General features: G+C 43.9%; 1 protein-coding gene across 6 annotated transcripts in view; it reads left to right on the top strand.

Annotated features, from left to right (window-relative positions):
• The first annotated feature begins 809 nt into the window (after positions 1 to 809).
• Positions 810 to 18,934, top strand: part of Adgrl2 (adhesion G protein-coupled receptor L2) — a 176,354-nt gene continuing 158,229 nt past the window's right edge. For 3 of the 6 annotated variants that reach the window (XM_028786262.1, XM_028786261.1, XM_028786266.1), the window contains exon 1: positions 810 to 925. The gene's annotated coding sequence lies outside the window, so the exon portion shown is untranslated. The remainder of the gene's footprint in view (positions 926 to 18,934) is intronic. The other 3 variants (XM_028786264.1, XM_028786267.1, XM_028786265.1) reach the window with 1 other exon arrangement.

Genomic DNA, 18,934 nt, shown 5'->3' with positions numbered 1-18,934 from the left:
GTGACAAAATGCAAATGCTAATTGATATTCAGAATCTTCGAGTCTTCGGAGCAATCTCCTGTTGACATTTTAATAACATTGTTTGGAATGATTTCCGAAGTGTGGTGACGGCAGCTTACCCGCAGTAACAAAAAGTACATATTGTTTCTGAAAGCAAACAAGCTCAAGTTTCACCCACTTCTCTAGAGGTCTCCAACCTGGGGGAATTAGCCTCTCGAAGGCAAATGGCTGCATTCATTAGCTCACTCGGGAGTTTAGGAACTCACTGAGAAACTTGCTGCTTTCTGCTCAGAAACCTTATAATTAAAAAGAAAATCCAGATTTTATTTATTTATTTACCTCCCGGGCAGTAGACGTTTACCTAGTTTTTAAACGTTTATTTATTTATTTTCTCCTAGCACGATGGTACTGTTGTGGTTTGGTCCTTGGCTTGTTTCTGTCCTTTGCTGACACTGTCAGCAGAGAGGGGCAAGGAAGTGTTTCGAGAGGACAAGAGAGGTTTCAATATGAGGAAACGAGGGAAACAGACCTAAGAGGACTGTGAATGTTCTAGCAAGCAAAGCCTTGCAGTCTCCTTTCCTTCCGTTGCATATCCTGGTGAGTTTAATCAAAAACAAACAGAACGCTCTTGTGAAATATAGTCAATAAAGTCAAAGTTTAGCTAGCTCTATGTAACTACAAAGAAAAAGTCATCGCAATTAAAAAAAAAAATGTAACTTTCGTTAACGAGCACGCCGGAAATCTCAGGTATCAAAGACGCCTTAGCCCTGGAGCGTCCCCTGCGCGCCGCCGCCGGACGGAGGCAGCCGCGGCGAACAGACCTCCTTTCTCCTGCGAGCAGTCACACAAAAGGAGGGCTGCGGAAACTAAAAGTTTCGGGGCCTCCGGCTCGGGGCACGCGGAGCAGAGAAAACCTGGAGACGGGGTGGGTAAAGCACGCATCCAGAGCGCCAGGAGCAGTCCAAGCTTGGAGGGAGCTCCTGGGCCTGGAGGGGAAGAGGGACACAGGGAGCCGGGTCTCAAGCTGCAGGCCCCAAGCCCGGCCACCGGTGGCCCGAACTCGAGCTCCCTCGGATCCCCTGCACTGGGATCCCGAAATAAAAGCGATGTTTGGAAAGTGCGTGTGTGCGCCCGGGCTGCAGAGCGTGCAGCAGCGGGCGCGCTGTGAGTGGAGTTCGGGGGAGGGGAGGGGGCGGGGTGCAGAGAGGGTGAATGCTGGATCCTGAACCCCCGGACCTGGCTGGGGGTGCTTGGGGAAGGTACGCCAGCCGATTGCTGGGGGAGGAGAGGGGAGGGGCGCGAGCCTGCGCGGGCGCCTCTGGGGCGCGTTCCGCGGCCGTGCGCGCGTCCCCCGCCGCCACCGCCACCAGCGCCTCCCGGAAAGCCCTGCGGCCGCCCCACCGGGCCGAGCCCGGGCCGGCCAGTCTTGGGGCGGCTGCTCGGCCGTCGCCACCGCCACCCGAAAGGCTAGATCGCTTGTAAGTGTTCCCCTTTGCTCCTCCTCCTGCTCCTTCCCCGCGCTCGGGCGCCCGGCTGCCGCAGCTGCTCCAATGGAGTGGAAAATGGCCATTGGGCGCAATGAGTTCTAGATTATCTGCTCCGCGTTTTGTACTCAGCTGCCTGTCTTCTTTAGAGTTTGCACAAGCCCCTTGGCTGGCAAACCAGGGAGGGAGAGACTGATGCTGCGCCGCGGTCCGCGCTCATATGTTTATATGATTAGCAGTCCTGGGCTGAGGGGGCTGGGGGTGGGGACTGACGAGGAGGAGGAGGAGGAGGAGGACGAGGAGGAGGAGGAGGCAGGAGGTGACTCCAGTTCAGCCCTAGCTGAGTCCGTGTCAGGACTTCGGGCTCCCCGCCTCTTGCTCCCTGCTCTCCTTGCTCTCCTCTAGCTCTCACTCTCTCCCGGCTCACACACACTCAGCACACACACACTCACACACATACACACACGCGCGCGCACCCGCACGCAGAGGTACCCGAGCGCCATCGGGAGCTTACCGGAGGATTCTTGGCGATTGTTGAGGGGACCAGCCTCCCTCCGCGGCTGTGCAGCGGCGCGGATCTTCCCTGCTCCATCCGTCGCTTTCCTCGAACCCGAGTTTCTCACCTCCTGTATCCGCGGATCCACATCCCCCTCCCCCGCGCCCCCCGGGCCGGGAGACCCGACGTGTGAAGACGGGCCGGCGGCAGAGTCGTGCCCCAGGCCGCAGGGGCGGCGCGTGCGCCGGATGCAGGTCCTGCCGGCGCTGCCCGCGCGCTCCGGGCTCCGCCGGACTGAGTGACGGACTTGGCCTCGCTCCCCGGCGGCCGTACTCCCGCCGCGGCTAGGGGACTCCCGAGTCGGCGCACCTCCGCCAGCCGTGCTCTCTCATCCCCGCATCTTTTGGTTTTGAATTTTGATTTTTTTTTTCGTCTCGGGAGGGAGCGTGCAGCGGTAGGCGCGCGCGTGTGTGGGCAGAGCCCCCTGTGTCGCGGAGCGGCGTGTGGGAAACTGCGGGAAGATGTTGACTTAGCCCCCGGCAGCCGCCCGGGCCGCTGGGCTGCTTGGCTGGACTCGGCGGCTGACGGCGGTGGAGACTCGAGCCGGAGGACACGCCGAAGAGCCGCGCGGCGCCGCGTCCGGCCCGCCAGCCGCCGCCTCCTCGCGCGCGCTCAGCCAGCAGGAGCACCCCGCGCCGGTCGCCTCGGCCCTTCTCTCGCGCCGGTGTCCCCGCGCGGCTCCCCGCGCCAGATTGGCCCTCCCCCGGGGCGCGCTCGCACACCGAGGTAAGCGCCAACAATGTGCCTCTGTGCTGGCTTCGGAGACCTGTTTGCTGGGCGCCTCCCGATGGGGCTGACGGCTCGGGAGGTTGGCCGTGTCGCGCGATAGACCGGCTCTGGCCACTCGTGCGCAGCCCTTCCCGCCGACATCGATCTGCAGAACTCTGTGCGGTGCAGCCCGCTCGCCGGGCCGCGTGCGGCTATTGTCACGCTCTCGGGAATCAGGCTGGCTGCTGGGGACCGAGAAGGTGGGGAGGGGGGTTTCAGGTTTGCGAGCCAGTTCCAGCCTAACCTTGCATTTTTTTAGGGGTGGTGGTGGCGGATTTCTTAAAAATCTTAACAGGGACCAGAAGGTGCCCTTGGTTCTTCACGCAGCGGGGCTGGGGAGGGGACTGTCCAGTGCGCACTCGGGTTGTTCCGCTCAAGGTGTTGGGACCCTGGCTCGGCGGGGACTAGTCCGTAGGTTGTCGCTGGGAGCGAGTCCCTGGGAAGGGGGTAGTGGGGGAGGGCTTGGATGAGTTGTTGCGGGCCGTTGTTTCTTGTTGGTCAGGTGGTGCGGAGAGGCGAGGATGAGAGCAAAGCACAGCCAGATGTGGCGGCGCCGGTTCAGAGGCTGGCAGCGATTAGGGACGGTGGGCTGCTGAGGCCAGGGGAGCCCGGCAACGGAGCCCGAGGGTGGCGGGGCCCTGGGACTCGCGGGCCAGAGCCAGGGTAGAGAAGCTCCCGGACCCGCAGTGAGAGGGCAGCAGCGGGCCGCGCTGGGCCTGCAGCAGAAGTTAAGGGGCGTGGGCTCCCGGGCTGCCTTTGGGGTGGGGAGCCTGCTGGGTCTGGTGCGAGCCTCAGGTTGAAAGCAGTGGGGAGAAGTAGTCGTGGGTGGAGCACGAGGCCTGGGAGACCCTTGGGGTCGCGGGCGTGGGCTCCTGAATCCGAGACTGTCCGCCAAACTGACCGGGGGAGATCCACAACGAGGAGTCCCTAGTATGCAGGACTCGTGCACTTGGGACCAGCAAAGTTTTTTCTCTTCGTTGAACTGCAAGCTTTGGGTTAGAAGAAAGCGCTGGAGGCCTTAGCGAGTGCTGGACTGGCTCCGAGTAGAGGCCGAGGCTCGTGCGTCTTCCTGGGTGTTTTGGACCCCTCGGTCCAGCCTGTCCTCCAAAAGCAGCGTCCTGAGCTGCCCATCATAGCCCTTCCCTGGCGTGTGGGGGACCCCTCTCCCCTCTCTCCTTTCCTCTTTTCTCCTTCTTCCCCTTTCCTGGCCCCTTCATTCCGTTCCTCCAGATACAAACCATGCTTTCTCAGATTCAGACGGAGGAAATGTTTTCCTCCTGCTTTACGAAAGGTGTCAGGCTGCTTAGCAGCTTCTCCATGCAGCCTGGGCGCGCCTGAGCTTCAGCAGCAACCAGATGGTTGCTGTTACAAAGACCAGGTTTCCAGGTTTCCAAGGAGCTCTCCCGCCCCCCCCCCCTCCCCGCGCCCCGCTGCTTTATCTTCTGCATTTTCCCGGTGCTAGATCCCTTTGCTTGTTCCCCATCTCCAGAGGCATCGCGTTCCCAGTAGTTGGTTCATTCATTTCTCCCTCTGCAGTCTAAGTCTTGAGCCTGCCCCTCCAAATTGACGCTGCATAACTCTAGCTCCAACCTTGAAGAAAGGCACGCCCGTTTGGTCAATGATTGCCTGCTGGGAGTTCCCTTGCTAAGTCAGGGTCCATGGCGGGTAACCTTAAGAAGCAAACGCTAAAGAGGCAGTAATTCGTCCACAGAAATACAGAAGTTTTTGGGGGTGACCGTGACAGCATCAAGGTTGGATAGGACTGTCTCGAGCCTAGCCAAAGGTAACTCTAAATGTAGTGTCCTTTGATGCTTACTGAGTATCTTAGAAACGCCTTCTAAGAAAATCTGCTTAAGTTCAGGTGTGTTTTCGAACTTTGTCTTCCCTCCCTCCACCGTCCAGTAAACTGGTGCGTGATGGAATCCCCAGAAACGCATGCTCTGTTGTTGAGTTCCTTCAGACAGCTCGCATCTCCCCCTTTGTTGCTCCGCTTTAAAAGAGGTGCCATTTCACATGCTGCACAAATTGTTTGAATTAATGCAAGTGTGAATTCTTACCGTTTGAAGGGGGCGATTAGCATATCAAAGGTTTCTTAGCTTCAGCTCAATTGAGAAAACTGCAGCCTGTCTTCCTTTTGCTTCCAAGCCGAGGCCCAAAGGGCAATGGGAATTGTAAAGGGTGCAAGCTGGAAGAGGGAATCAGGCTGTGCTGCCGAACTTTGACTGTTCTGTAATTATATGAACCAAAAAACATTGTCTGTTGCTCTGGAGCCCTTGCAGATGGCAAGACCATTATTTTCTATTGATAAATGGTTTGTTCCTAGGAAAACGGTGACCTTTTGTTTTAGGATTCTCTCTGTTGCCTGTTGTCTTTTGGGGTTCCCTTCGTGGAGCACTGAGAAAGCCTGACTGTGTAACCTAACGGTTTTCTCTAAAACCTAACGCACTTTGCTCTATTACCATAATTAGAAGGGCGTCCAATTAGCCTATACAACAATAGCTATTCTGTGATAAGACACTCACTGCTACACATTGGAAACTTTTTTTTATATACTTGCTAAATTAATAGGGAAGAAAAAGGAAATAGATCTTGTTGAAAATTAAAGGCCCACACGAGCTTTATTAACAGAACTTCTGAAACGAGTATCAGCTTGGAAAACATTTCTAAGTGACAGACTCAAATTTTATGACTTGTATTTAACTAGAGGTAATTCTATTTAGATAGAGTTTTGTTTTCATTTTTAAAAGTTGATCAAACACTAGACACCTTTTTTGTTTAGCATAAAGTTGTTTTCCAGTAAGGACACCTAGTTTATTCGATTTATTTATCTCCTCCCATCTGTAGAGCTCTCTGTTGTCTGAATTTCTTTTAGCAGCTCACAACTTGAATGAAAAAGGAAATAAGAAACTAGTCTGTGGGGCATTTGTGGAGGGCAGAGAGGTCAAGAGAGAAAACTCTTTTCTTCTGGGGAAAACTGCTTGTATTTATTTCATGTTAGTTTCTCAAAACTGATTTTTAAAGACAAACAGAATGGTTGAAGATTGTAAGCTCCCCACCCCCAATCTCTGGTTTACCAGTGATGTTTGGTTTTGACCAGGAATTGACAGTCTTATTTTGAAGGAAGGATTATTTACTAATGGTTAGGAGTCCTAGCTTCTAATAGTGAAAATAAATTCTCATGGACCAGTTTAAGAGGGGAAGACCTACCACCATTAATTGCCTAAATATTTTAGTCTTTTGTTTAATGGGGTGGTAATTGTTTTCAGATCAAGATGAGTTTTTTTAGTGCCTTTCCACTGGGTGAGAGCTTCACCCAGTGATCATTTTATGATAGCTTTTTTTTTTTTTTTAATCTGCTTTGTTCTGGAGCCAAAGAAGTACTGAAGTATTGGGGTGGGGGTTGTCATTGATTGTAATTATGACCCCTGTACGAGAATTGCATCTAACTCCTTTGCTTTAAGTGCAAAGTATTATGGAGAAAACACATCGCCCTTGAGAGCTATTAGTGATCATTCAAAAATTGCCTTGAAAGCATTGTTCTTCGTTTTCTATGATCTTGCATTTGACAAATCTCTAAAGGTGTAAAACTCAGTGAAAATAGGATTTCTCTGCATTTCGATGACAAAATTGGGCTACTTAGAGGAAAAAATTAATGTGCCACCGAAGCACTTCAGCTGCCATTTTCAATCACTGGGCTAGTATGTGTTGGCAACAGAAAACGGATTTAGAAATGCAGATAGCCCTGGGAGCAGGTAGTTAGGGAATTCGGAATATTGAATCATGTGGGCTAGACCAAACCAATTACTTCAAGTTTTGACATGAGAATCTCCAATAAATAACTTTTGTTTTCCAGGCTTTTCGCTTTGCTTTATTAGTGGAGTAACATCAAAGCACCCAGCAGAACTTCCGAATGTCATAAAAACTGATATAAATACATAGATCTCACATGCAGCACCGAGAGTCCTAATTTAAGACGAGCACTTGGAGTTTTTACTGCTGCAATTTCCACCATCAGCAGAAGCAGCAGGCTGCTGGGTGTTTCTCAAAACACACAGGGGGATGGAGACCTTCAGAACCAAGACTTACTTAGGGTTAGGACTTTGATCAGTGCTGGCTCTCTGTGTGCTTTCTTAACAAATTTAAGGTTGTAATTTATCGTCCTTAAGGAACACGGGGTCTGAGAAAACTCACAGAGATGTGGTGAAGGTCAGAGGAACCACCGACCTGCAAACCCCAGGAATAAAATGTTACTGCTCTGCTTTCTGTAAAAATATTTATGTGACCTAACTTTTGTGAGGAATTATTTGAACAATGGTTTATTAACAGATGGAATAGAGGCAGCATTACAGATTTATTGCAGTATGTGATCTTTGCTCACCTGCGCCCACCTATGAAGACTGGTTTGATTTTGACAAACCCTTTATCACTTACCTACGTGTTGACGATTAGAACCCAGGTTAGGTGGATTTTGGTTAAGAATCCAACCGTTCGGAGCATAGAAGAACTGAGCATCCTGCAAAGAGCTACTTTTAGAAATTTCCCTGCCAGAAGCTTACACTCTGTGATCTTGATTCTTTCGATCTGCTTCTGAGTCTTGAAGGGTCATTTGACACCTGCCTGCTTTTTAACCAGGTAGATTCTTGTAAAACAAACCATAATTTTCTAGGCAATATGTGCTGGATATAAGGTGTGTTTTCATGGAGGAGGGCTATTGACAAGCATGCTGATCTAAATTGAAGGTTTTGATGAAGTACTAAAAATAGCAACATTTGTAGCTGAGCCTAAGAAGGACTTGGATTCTTGTAGATTCTTGGTCAGTTCAGTTTTTGTATTTACTAGCTCACATTACCTCGACTGTTTTGGAACTGTGTTGAGCAAAGATTAAAACATTTCTACTTGAAAGTTAGATGAACCTCGTAGGTTGGTTCGGCTTTCTGTTACATAACACTAGTTCTTCAGGCCTACTACCCAAATACTCATGCCTGCAAATAATTCTTGATTAAAGGTTGAAAAAGCACTTAATCATTAGATTACTGTAATTAGAGTGATCTTATCAGAAAAATAGACGGAGACTATTCTGTAAAATCTTTGGTTGCCTGAGATGCTCCTCAAAGCTTGAAGAATTGACTGGGTTTTTGATTTTTTTTTGTTTTTTTTTTTTTTTAAATGCTTTAAGACCAGCTTAAGGAAATGGTTTGTTTAATATAAAGATAGATGGCTAATTACTGGAATGAGGTACTGTGAATCATTAACACGTTGTATACTGACCTGAGTGGTCACTAACAAGGAGTAACTAGGACCTATTAGACTTCAGTTAGGCATCCGATGTGTAGGTGTCCTTAAGCATGTGTCATGTACTAGAGAAATTCCTTAATGTAATTTTGATATAAGTAGTTATTTTTAGGCACGTTCATGGGCCATAAGAACAGGAAGGTCCAATCAGCTAAAACTACTTTTTAAAAATACCAATGTTTTTAGGTCATTGGTCTGATAGATTGAACACAATAATCTGGCTATTTCTAAAACAAATTTTAATTCAGTAAGTCTTGAAAGCTTATTATTTCTCCTCTTCCCTTCCCTCCATATAGTAAACTTTTTTTTTTTTTAAATTCGACAATCAAATACTCCCTGGAAAAAAAATCAGTTTAAGGAACTGAACTCATAATACCTTAAGATAAAGTGCAGTTATGGGAGAAGCTTTGGAAATGTCTAGAAAGCACAAAGCAAATTCAAATACAGTTTGTTTAATTACAACAAAACCTACAGCCCTATAAAGAATCCATACTGTTTGTCTTCATAGGGGATTTCATGCATTGTTGTAGGAAGGAAAGCCCCATCACACTTGTATAAATTTGTTCAATTACCAGAACAGCTAAAAGAAAAAAAATCAATTTAGGTTGAAAAGCAACAGAAATTAGATTACCGTGGTTAGTAGAAACTTGTCAGCAGTGCTGAGATTACTTCATAGTATCAGAAGTCACACCAGCAGTGGGAGGGAGGGCGTTGCCTCTTCTGTGAGATGCATGTGTTTGCTTACTGGGTTAATATTTTTTTAAATGTATCTCTTTTTCTTTTCCTGTTTTTATTTTCATGGAAGCTGTTACATAGCATGCAAGAAACTGTACATTTTTTGGTGTTATCATTTCTTGTAGAGGTTGCTTTATTAGAATCTTTGATCAGTTAATATTTTGGATCAGTGAAATGCTATGCATGATTCTAAGAATCTGAAGAAACTTCCACCATCAGAAAGGGCGGCCGGTTAGCAGCCTCAGGAACATTTTAGGATTTCTTTTTTATCACCAACACTGGAGTTATATGGAATCCTCTATCTTAAATTCTTAGCACAATAAAGTGGTGCAGATAGCTGGGCACCTGTTTTATGGCCACCTTGATTCATTCTGCTAGGAAGCTTCACCCAGTTGCAGGAATAGTCACAAGTGCTGCTCCAAAGCCACCGGGCTGTTTTTAGGTCATGAAGTCAACTTCCTGGAATTTCTAGGGAAACCAGTTGAAAGGAGGAGGACAAATGTCACTTTAAATAGAGATGGTTAAATCAGATTTCTGCCTGAGGGTAAAATTTAGGTCTGTCTTAGCCCGGATGTAATGTCTCCCTCCACAGAGCAAGGCATTAATCAGGGCAGGACATGAAAACGAGGGACGAGAACGGGTCCCAGTTGGTTCTGCCATTGATGTTTTTCTCACCCCAACCTGTGAGGAGCATCTTACAAACATTAAAAGGCAGACGCCGTACTGCACATCAGTTTCCAAATTTCAGCACTGCAGTTAGTTTCTTTAAAGGAAGCCCACATAAGGATGGGGGTGGGGTATGACAAAACATGGACCCCTCGAAGCCTTTTTAAGGGAGGGGGTCTAGTACTTTATAAAATTAGAAATGCAGGATTGAGAAGCAGGCTGGAGAAACACCCCAGAGTCAGTGACCAAGTCTTAATTCTATTCTAGAACATATTAAATAACCTTGATTTTTTTTTAAATTATCCGATGGTGGAAAAAAAAGACATAGAGATAAAAGAGAACATTAGTCCTTGGTTGTGAAGGGTGGCAGAAGCTGGTAAGATAGTTGCTTAACCTTAGACAGACCATCAAATCAAACCAATATTATTTTGTCAGAACAAAAGCGTATAGAGCCTGTGTCTTTTTCTGATATGCACAAGGAAATTTTTAGCGCAGTAGTGACAAAAAAGATGGGCCAGGACAGTCTAATAAATGATTAAAAAGGCGTGGTTTAGCCATCAAAGCTTTACCGTTTAACCCCATTCTCTGCCAGACATATACCCAGAGCAAACAATTCATATTCCGGTTCTCTCGATACAGTGGTATTTCTAGATAGTTTTTAGGTTAAGAATTAATGCAAGTTTAAAACCCAAACCGTGTTTGATTGCTTGATGCGTCTCTTTTGAAATGATTTGGCGAGTTCAGCTCTGTTCTCCTCTCCAAGGTGTTCTCAGCCTTTGGACCATAAAGCATCTACACTGCCCACTGTTGACACTGTCCCTAGTACTGCTCTGCGGATCTACACCTCTGACTTCACCCAGGCATTAGATAGCAGAATAATCTAACCCCAATTACTGTCAAAATGGGAGTTGGCTGGTGGGGCGGGGGGAATTAGGTGACCTCGGTCTTGACTAATGCTTTTTTCCCCTTAGAGGATAGTAACACAGCTTATTCATAGAGAATGCAAAAAAAATTTTTGTTATTGTTTTGAAAATAACCTTCAATTTTAATTATTTTCCCAAACTGAAGAGCTGTGATCCTAGTCTCCCATAAGATGGCTGAACCATGACACCATGTTGATAAAGTCAATACTTAGTGTTTATTTTCTGTAGAACACCATGACATAATCAGTTCCTAGCTTCCACCTACGTAGGGAAGAGCTGTTAAAAATGCTTTTTCTGTCTTCGCTTAAAAGCAGCATTTATTTTCTTTTTCTTTTTTTTTCTTTTTTCATTCCACACATACCTTCCACAGGGAAATTTTAGTCTTCTGCATTAAAAGCATCTGTCTTTTAGTGCTTGGTGCTGTGGTTATTGATTTGAAATTACTTTTCTTACACATCCTTTTCTCCACTAATTTCCGCCCCCTTCCCTCAGTGCTAGGAATTGAGCCTAGCCCTCCTAGTTGCCACTAAACAAGACTCACTCTGCCTATTGTCACATCCCCAGCTTCTTTCTTGTTCTCCTCAGGTTTGGATTCTTAAAGTTAGTTTAGTTCCGAAAGTCCGCAGTTTTCTTGTGGCTGTTGGGAGCATCCTTTAGTGGTGCTGGATTCTGGTCCTGTGTTCTAACCATTGCCAAGCGCTTGCTGAAGGCTTCCTGTGAATTGACACAAGACACACTGGAGACTGATAGGCTGTGTTTGTTTAAAAAGATGGATAAGATACAAAACTACTTCACTGTATCAATAAATAGAAATGGTAGCCTAGGGTTAAGATACCCTAGGCTTCTCGTTGTGGGGAAGAAGATGCCTGGCTAATTGTGCTTTCTCTGGTTGCTTTAATAGGCGAATAAAGATGAACATTACCACCCTTTGCTTTTTCTGTTGTGAGCGCTGCGGTACCCTCAGTGTACACAAAAGGCAGTTTACATATTGTTACATCCTACATTTTAAAATGCCATCTTTTGCCCTATTTTCTTGTTTCCTGGGGGATGGGGAGGAATCTAATGAAACAGAACTTTTGTCTCTGTGATGTTTCTGTAATTCGTATGAGAATTAATCCCCGTTTATATTTTTGTTACTTTGGCAGTCTGAGGTTAAAAACTGGAGCCCTGCACAGGCAAGTGACTGAAGCATACTCACATCCTATAATTTTTGTTTGCTTATTAACAATGGGTTTGTTTTTGTTTGTTTACTTTTGAGAGCATCACCTTGGTGGGCAGGGTGATACAAGAATGTAATCCCAGGACATAGGAGGCTGAGACAGGAGAATTGCCATGAGCAGGAGATCAGTCTGGGTTCTATAGGGAGTCCTTGAATTAGAAAACCAAACCAAGCCAAACAAAACAAGAGTTCAAAAGAAAATCGTGCTTGTAAGCTTATCAGTTAATGTAAGGCAAAGCCTATTAGACTTGGCTTCAGTTTCTAGTCATTATTTGCATATTGGGAAGGGGTGGTGTGAGTGATGGAGAGGAGAAATCTGAAATGAAGGTGTCAAACATTGTCTTTTTAGCAGTTTTGGGGTTAACACATTGTTCCCAAGACTTTGAAACTGGTCTCCACCTGTTCCTGTTGTGTGCTGTTGGCAGAGGCGCATCCTAATTTATATGAACCAGGGGGAAGGACATTTAGCAATAGAGGTTTTTGGGTAGAGGTAGATTAAAAGGAACTCTAAAACAAATCTTACAGAAGAGGACAATGGAGAGAGTGCTTTTCTTTTTTTAATTTGTTGTTGTTGTTGTTGAATTAGTAAAATTTTGTTTTGAAAGATAAATGCTCTCTACAGTTTTAGACTCCAGGGAGAAAGATTAAGATAAGGTGTGAGGTGTGTTTCATTTCACACATTGTTTTGTCTTTCTTCTGACAGTTGATCTCAGGTGCTCCCCCCACCCCCAACCCCCCATTGCCTGCTTCGTGTTCACATGGTGAGTGGATCAGGCACTTAGTTTTGGGTGTCTGTCATTTCAGGATCGTTCAGTATAAACAAGGTTTTCAGGTTTTGCTCCCCCCTCCCGCCCCACCCCATAATATGGATGGCCCATGGGTGACTGATAAGTTTAGGCCTGTTGCCAAGCCAGGCTACCTTCTTAACCAGGGCAGACAATAAGATGACTGTCAATTACAAATTTTCAGGAAGCATTCTCTTACTCAAATGAGAGAACAGAGTAGTTAGTATTTAGCTATTGCAAGTATTTTTGCTAACCCTTGTTATTACCTGCAGAGGGAGCTTGTATACGACATAAGCAAGTCAGGGCCCATCACGTTGATAATTTACCCTTTGGAAATTATGCTAACGACATAATTTCTTTTTGTGTGTGTGTAAATGGTGGTTTGAAAGCCAGGTATTTTGAGGTTAGTCAAATTCCAGTGAAATTTAGTAGCTCAATACTTAGCATTTCCTGTATTTATAAAACTCAAGTGTGCCCTGAACTAGTGCAAATAATTAGAGAAATCGTAAGGTTAAACACACCAGATTCATATAGACGTTTTATTTTATTTTGATTTGTAGGAGAGAACACATTTGAAAGGAGTCTAGTACCTATGACCATTAAGAGATGGCAACATTTTAGGGGCCTTCCCAGGTTATGTAAAATATTATCAAACAACCAGTAAACACAAAGTAGCAAATGTATCCCTTTCCCTGTGCCCTTCCTCAATAGATTAAATGACATGACTCTGTTCTTGTTTCAAAACCAAAGACTTGATCACTTCAGGTTAAAGACTCATGCTTGTCCTAGTTGCCTGATACTTAGACTAGGCCAGCATCAGTAAGGACCTTACAGGAAGGGGTGAGGAGGCTCTTGATAACTGGGAGGACCATGAATGCAGGCCGGATAGGTAGGGCGTGGTTGGAAGCTACTCTTTTCATTAACTGTGCCCATGGAATTCCTCAGACCTTCTCAGCTCAATATACAGAACCATTTTAACTCTGGACATGGGCATTTTGACAGGGCAGTAAGCATGCAGGTCAGTTTCATTGTTTGACTTTGCGTACATTTGCTTAACAGTATCCCGTTCTACTGAAAATGCCAGTGTCTGTTTTTATATTTTGGTGAAGTAATATCTGAGAAATTGTTTGTTAGGGTTATGCAAAAGGGTTACCCACTTAGGTATTCTTGAAGAGAGATGTAAGAGTCTCTTTCCCTTGGCAAATTGGTGTGACGAACATACTTAGTTTGTATTTTAAAGGGCTTTGATTCTTAATGAAACACTGTATTGAATATATTATTTCATTAGCTAATCTTTACCTAATGCGAGGCGTCAGATTGTTGCTGGTATACAGAACATCCCCCTGCAGGTGAGAAAAATGGTGTAATAGAGAGATTCTTGGCACCGACGTGGGCTTTTGTGTCAGTATTACACTCGGCGTTATCTCAACAAGTCTGTGGCACAGCTCCGCGGAGCATCTTCCTAACAGGGTAAGACTGTTACCAACAGCAATTATTCTTCAACAGGATTACGGTGCCGCACTCCCCACAAGCACGTCCTCCTTCTCAATAGCATTCTTGATAGGCATTTCTTACTGCCAAGTTTGTGTCATTGTCTTAAATAACGCTACGCAGGGACACAGGGACGCAGGGACGTTTCTCATCCCGGTGGGTAGGCACTGGGAAGTGGAGCCTGCAGTACAGTTCATTACCCTCCCCTAGTCAATGCCTCAGCTTCCCTCTCAGCGAGGTAAGGGTTACTGCAGAATTCATTCCAGAAAAACTGTGAGGCGAGGCGCAGGGGCTGTCACAGAGTGCATAACTTCTGTGATGTTATTGGAAAGGCACAGCTAGGGTAAGTGCTACTTGTATTGTCTTAAATTTAAACATAGGACATTTATTTCAGTGGTGCTCTCCCCCTTCAGCTTAATGAAATCTGAATCTATTGCAAAATGTTTTCAGCAATGTTCTTGTAGAAATGCTGCTGGTTGCTGACTATATCGGGCATGATCACAGAACGAGTAGATGGCCGCTTTTTCAGTCTGAAGCAGCCCTGAAAGTCTTTGTAAATGCTCAGAGAATCTTATCAGATATTCTTGAAGAATATCAATTCACGATGCAATATCTCATGCTCATTTGCAAATTTATGATTTAAGAGTAAATATGTATGTATTGGTCCCACGTTTATTTGAGCAGACTGTTATTTTAAGCAAGATATATTATGAATAGACTCTATAATTAAGAATAATACTCACAAATAGGTAATGAATGAACATACTGTTAAAGTAACTTAATAAAAGGGTTATAAAATTTGGAAGATAATTATTTTTTAAAAAAACATGGTTTTGTTGATCCTTAAGTCATGAGTCAGATATTATGTCAAGTACTTTGCATAGAGCAGATACCAAACTGTAAGTAGTAATCACAGGCTTGCTGGTGGGCATAGGGAACCAAGAGTGAGAAGTTATGAATCTGGATGATTTGATAACTACATGAGGAAAAGGAAAAAAATATTTAAAATTCTCTCATGCCTCTAAACTTTAAAAGTTATTTTTAACGATAAAATAGCGAAACTGTTACTTATTTTCTTCTAATTGTTTGTTTCAAAAGAATTCCTTTTGTCTCACAGATTTTTTTCAAATTTAAGTCTAACAAAGGCATAAAGAATACTTTTTATTTATGCGGACCTTGTTAGATTTTACGGATCTCACATAATACTTCCAATTCAAGCCTGAACAAAAGAGTGAACAGGGTAAGGTCATAGAGTATCAGATTTCTACTTTTTAAAATAAAGAATGAAATTGAAAATTTTACATTTTTCTTTCATTCATTGAAGCATTTTAGTTTTGCCTTTATATAAAATCGAGGGAAATATCAAAAATTCAAAATATGAACACTGGTGCTTTATGTCTAACTCTCTAATGTCTGTGTGGCTTAAGTGTTTTACTGTAAATGTGGTTGGTGAGACTGCTGTTTTTGATTAATTTAAGAAAGAGAGTAAAACTCAGTAAAATTCTTTAACAACAGGATTTTATGTTATAGTTTCAAAGAATTAATTTGTATTTATGGCTCCTTAAGTCATGCTTGATGTTAAGACATCTTTATTTGGACAAAAATATGAATCAAAGCAGAGGGTCCTCTTTCTTACGGCAGCTCCCTCATCCAGTCATTTTAGGACCTCTGTGGGCATTACGACAAAGCTGTTGCGATCTCTTAGTCGTAACAAACCGGTGTGAAGCATCAATACCTGGCCCACTGAAATTATTTGAATTATTTGAAGACAATCTTTGCTTTACCTCTGGGGTTTAGGATAACAGCTGCAACACATTAAGATATGAGCAATACATTCTAAAACCACTTTCCTCTGATTATAACCTCCATAAAAATTTAGCCTTGATTATTGCTTATAAAATATTTTATGGAATTATGATGACATAGAATTTATATAAATGGGGTGACACAATTATTAATGAGCACAGTGGCTGAGTATAATGTTTGTGCTTTGTGTTTTAAATGTGTAGTCATCCTATGTACCCATTTGATGACTTAGAAACTGATGGTTGCTGGGTCCCCTGCAAAGAAATTGCTCATTTTTATTCTTGTAAAAGCACCTTTTGTATTTTACTATATTGCAGGTGTTTATGGCCAAATAGTTGGATATCGTTTATTTAAAATTTTATTCTGGGAACCTGTAAATGGAACCATTAAATGAGAATAGATTTAATTCGTTTCAGATACTATTACATTAAAAAAAAAACTCACAAGAACAAAACTTAAGTATCCATCCTACTAAGTCAACAATTTCTTAAAACGTATTTAATGTGTGTATATGTGTGTATGTATGTGTGTGTTTTCGCACATGTGTGCATGCACCCTGGCACACATGTAGAGGGGTACAAGGATAGCCTTCAGGATGGGGTCCTTTTCTTGTACACCACGGGTTCTGGAAATCTAACTCATGTCATCAGGGATGGCAGTAAATGCAGTGACCTTCAGGGTTTTCTCAGTGGCCCAGAACTCGCTTTCAAATACTGCACATTTTAAATACTGGGGATTGATTTTTAATACTTTGCATAGCCTTAAAATCCCAGAGAATTAGGAGTTTGAGCTGTTTAAAACGGTAGTTAACTAAATAATTTATAGTACATCTATTGCTTAAATAGTTGAAGAATTTTAAGAATGTCAAGGCTGAGGCTGGAGAATTGCCATGACTTTGAGGCCAGCCTGGGCTACAGAGTGAGAAGAATAAAACCTGTTGTAAAAAAGCCAAGGCAAGCAAACAAAAAACAATACTCAAAATATTATAGGGTCCATGCACTGTGGTCTCTTAATTCTATGACAATCAGAGGGGCAGTTTTAGGCATATTGTAGTCATATCACCATGGCATTAGTGTTGAATTAAAAATAAACCAGAAGCACAATATTGATGTATTTTATTAAGCAATATTGTCTGTTTGTAAAGAATAACTTAGACTAAGACCTGAACACATAATGCACTTAAAACTGGTCCATTAGCATCAGAACACTTTGGCCTTCACTATTCTTAACGGTTTTTAAAGCATTTTATATATTGCTTTAACTCTTTGAGGATGTACTCATACAGAATGGTCTTTTTTTTTTTAATTTAGTTAAGATGGCTTTTTGATAAACTGATATTCTTTACATCCTACTGAATTGCTGATGGTTTTATTCTTCCTCAATCTTTTTCTTTTTTTCCTGGGGGTTGGAGAAATGCCTTGGAGGTTAAGAGTGTTTAGTGCTCTTGCAGAGGACTTGGGTTTGGCTCATCTCCATTCTTAGCACCCACATCAGGAGATCATGGCTGCTGTAGCGCCAGGGGCAGGGGCCTCACGCCTTTGGGCTTCCAGGGTACCTGCACACACACAGTGCACACAGCCCAATTAGCCTTGCACTCATACACAAATAAAAACCATAAGTCTGAAAGATAGTTTTCCTTCCATTCCAAAGTAATTTCTGCTATCTGACTCAACCCCTAAAGATTAAAATGCGCTTGGACTGACTTCTGGCAGGGCATAACTTATTACAGTTTTATGTAGGTGACATGCACATTATTCTCATGTGACTTTGGATGTTCTCATGTCCTCCCTGGTTACTACAGAAGTTGCCCCCCACCCCCACCCCACCCCTCATGTTTGGCATTATTAAACTTGTGAAAATTTTCCCTGAGTGCTCAGTGTACTTATTCGTTGTAAACTGTGAATGGCCTTTGTCAGCCTGCAAAAATAAAACTTTTTACATCTTTTTTTTTTTTTTTTTTTTGCTTTTGCTTTTGCTTTTGCTTTTGTTTTCTGAGACAGAAGTTTCCATTGAAACTCTTTAGAGGACGTTTGAGTGCTGTGTGTGTGCCGTGGCCTTCAATTTCTGCGTGTGGTGGAGTGGCTTTAAAGGACAGAGACGATTGTTTAAACGACAAGGTTGGGGTGGGGAGTGTACTCCACACAGTTGATACCTTTGATTTATTTTGGTCATTTCCGTCCCAATTTATGATTAACCAAACGTGTCAGTGCGTCTGGCTGGGAGTTAGCACGGTTGACCGTCTCCGCCCTTGGTTACAAGCAGGATCCACTGTCCCTTACTCCTCATCTGTAAATTAGCACGTTAGTAAGATCCAAGTCTCGATTTTCCCCTCAGGTCTCATTTTCTCTCAGACTCTATGACTCTGATAGAATTTTGTGGCACGTACTGCATTTTGTTGTCATCAGTTTGTATTTATTTCCTAAGGAGAAAATTGTGAAGAGTTTAGAAAGCATATGGAATTTGGAGCACAGGCTTTTGGGTAGGGAGCTGTAATGGATCAGTCATTAATAATGCAGAGAGTCCAACTGAAAATACTAGGAAAAGTCCCACAAAGGAATATATAGTTTGAGCTATTAACTATCAGTTCATTAGCACTCTTTAGTAAGGGGAACTTTGCAGAGCACCCAGGCCTCTCCTAGTCTTTGGGTCCATTAGTCTCTGAATGTTGACTCTTTGTTTGTGGAAATTGGCTCTTTTAAAACCAAGCACTTACGAAAGCTTTAATATTTTTCACCACATATAGTTTTTTGTGTTTTTTTTTAAAAAAAAAGGAGAGGTGGGGTGTGGATCAGGTGTACTTAGGATGTCTGAGGCCCCGGGTTCAGTCCCTAGCACAAAACGCAGACAAAGCCCAAAGTGGAATATAGGTGTTAAAAAGTGAAATTAGACATTTTAGAATCACCAACTGTAGCAGGGTGGAGGCAGATTTAAGAAGAGGGCCCTTCATTTTCACACTTTCTAACAGTTAGAAATTGAGTAGATGTTAGAAGTTCACTGTATCCAAACTTAAAGTTTGGAGATGGCTGACTACCCCAGGTGTCACATGAATACAAGCAACCTAGAGTAGTGTGGTTTTGGTCTAACACGGGTAGACTTCACAGATTGAACAGAAAAGAACAAATATTCACAGTTAGGACTAACATCAGAAACTTGCCCCTTTCTTCCAAAATGTAGATCAGATATCCTGACGGCTTATTTACCTGAATGGC

Source organism: Grammomys surdaster, unplaced genomic scaffold (assembly GCF_004785775.1).
Source record: "Grammomys surdaster isolate TR1022 unplaced genomic scaffold, NIH_TR_1.0 125460, whole genome shotgun sequence".
In the NCBI taxonomy this organism is placed as follows: domain Eukaryota; kingdom Metazoa; phylum Chordata; class Mammalia; order Rodentia; family Muridae; genus Grammomys; species Grammomys surdaster.
This window is presented reverse-complemented; position numbering and strand designations above follow the sequence as displayed.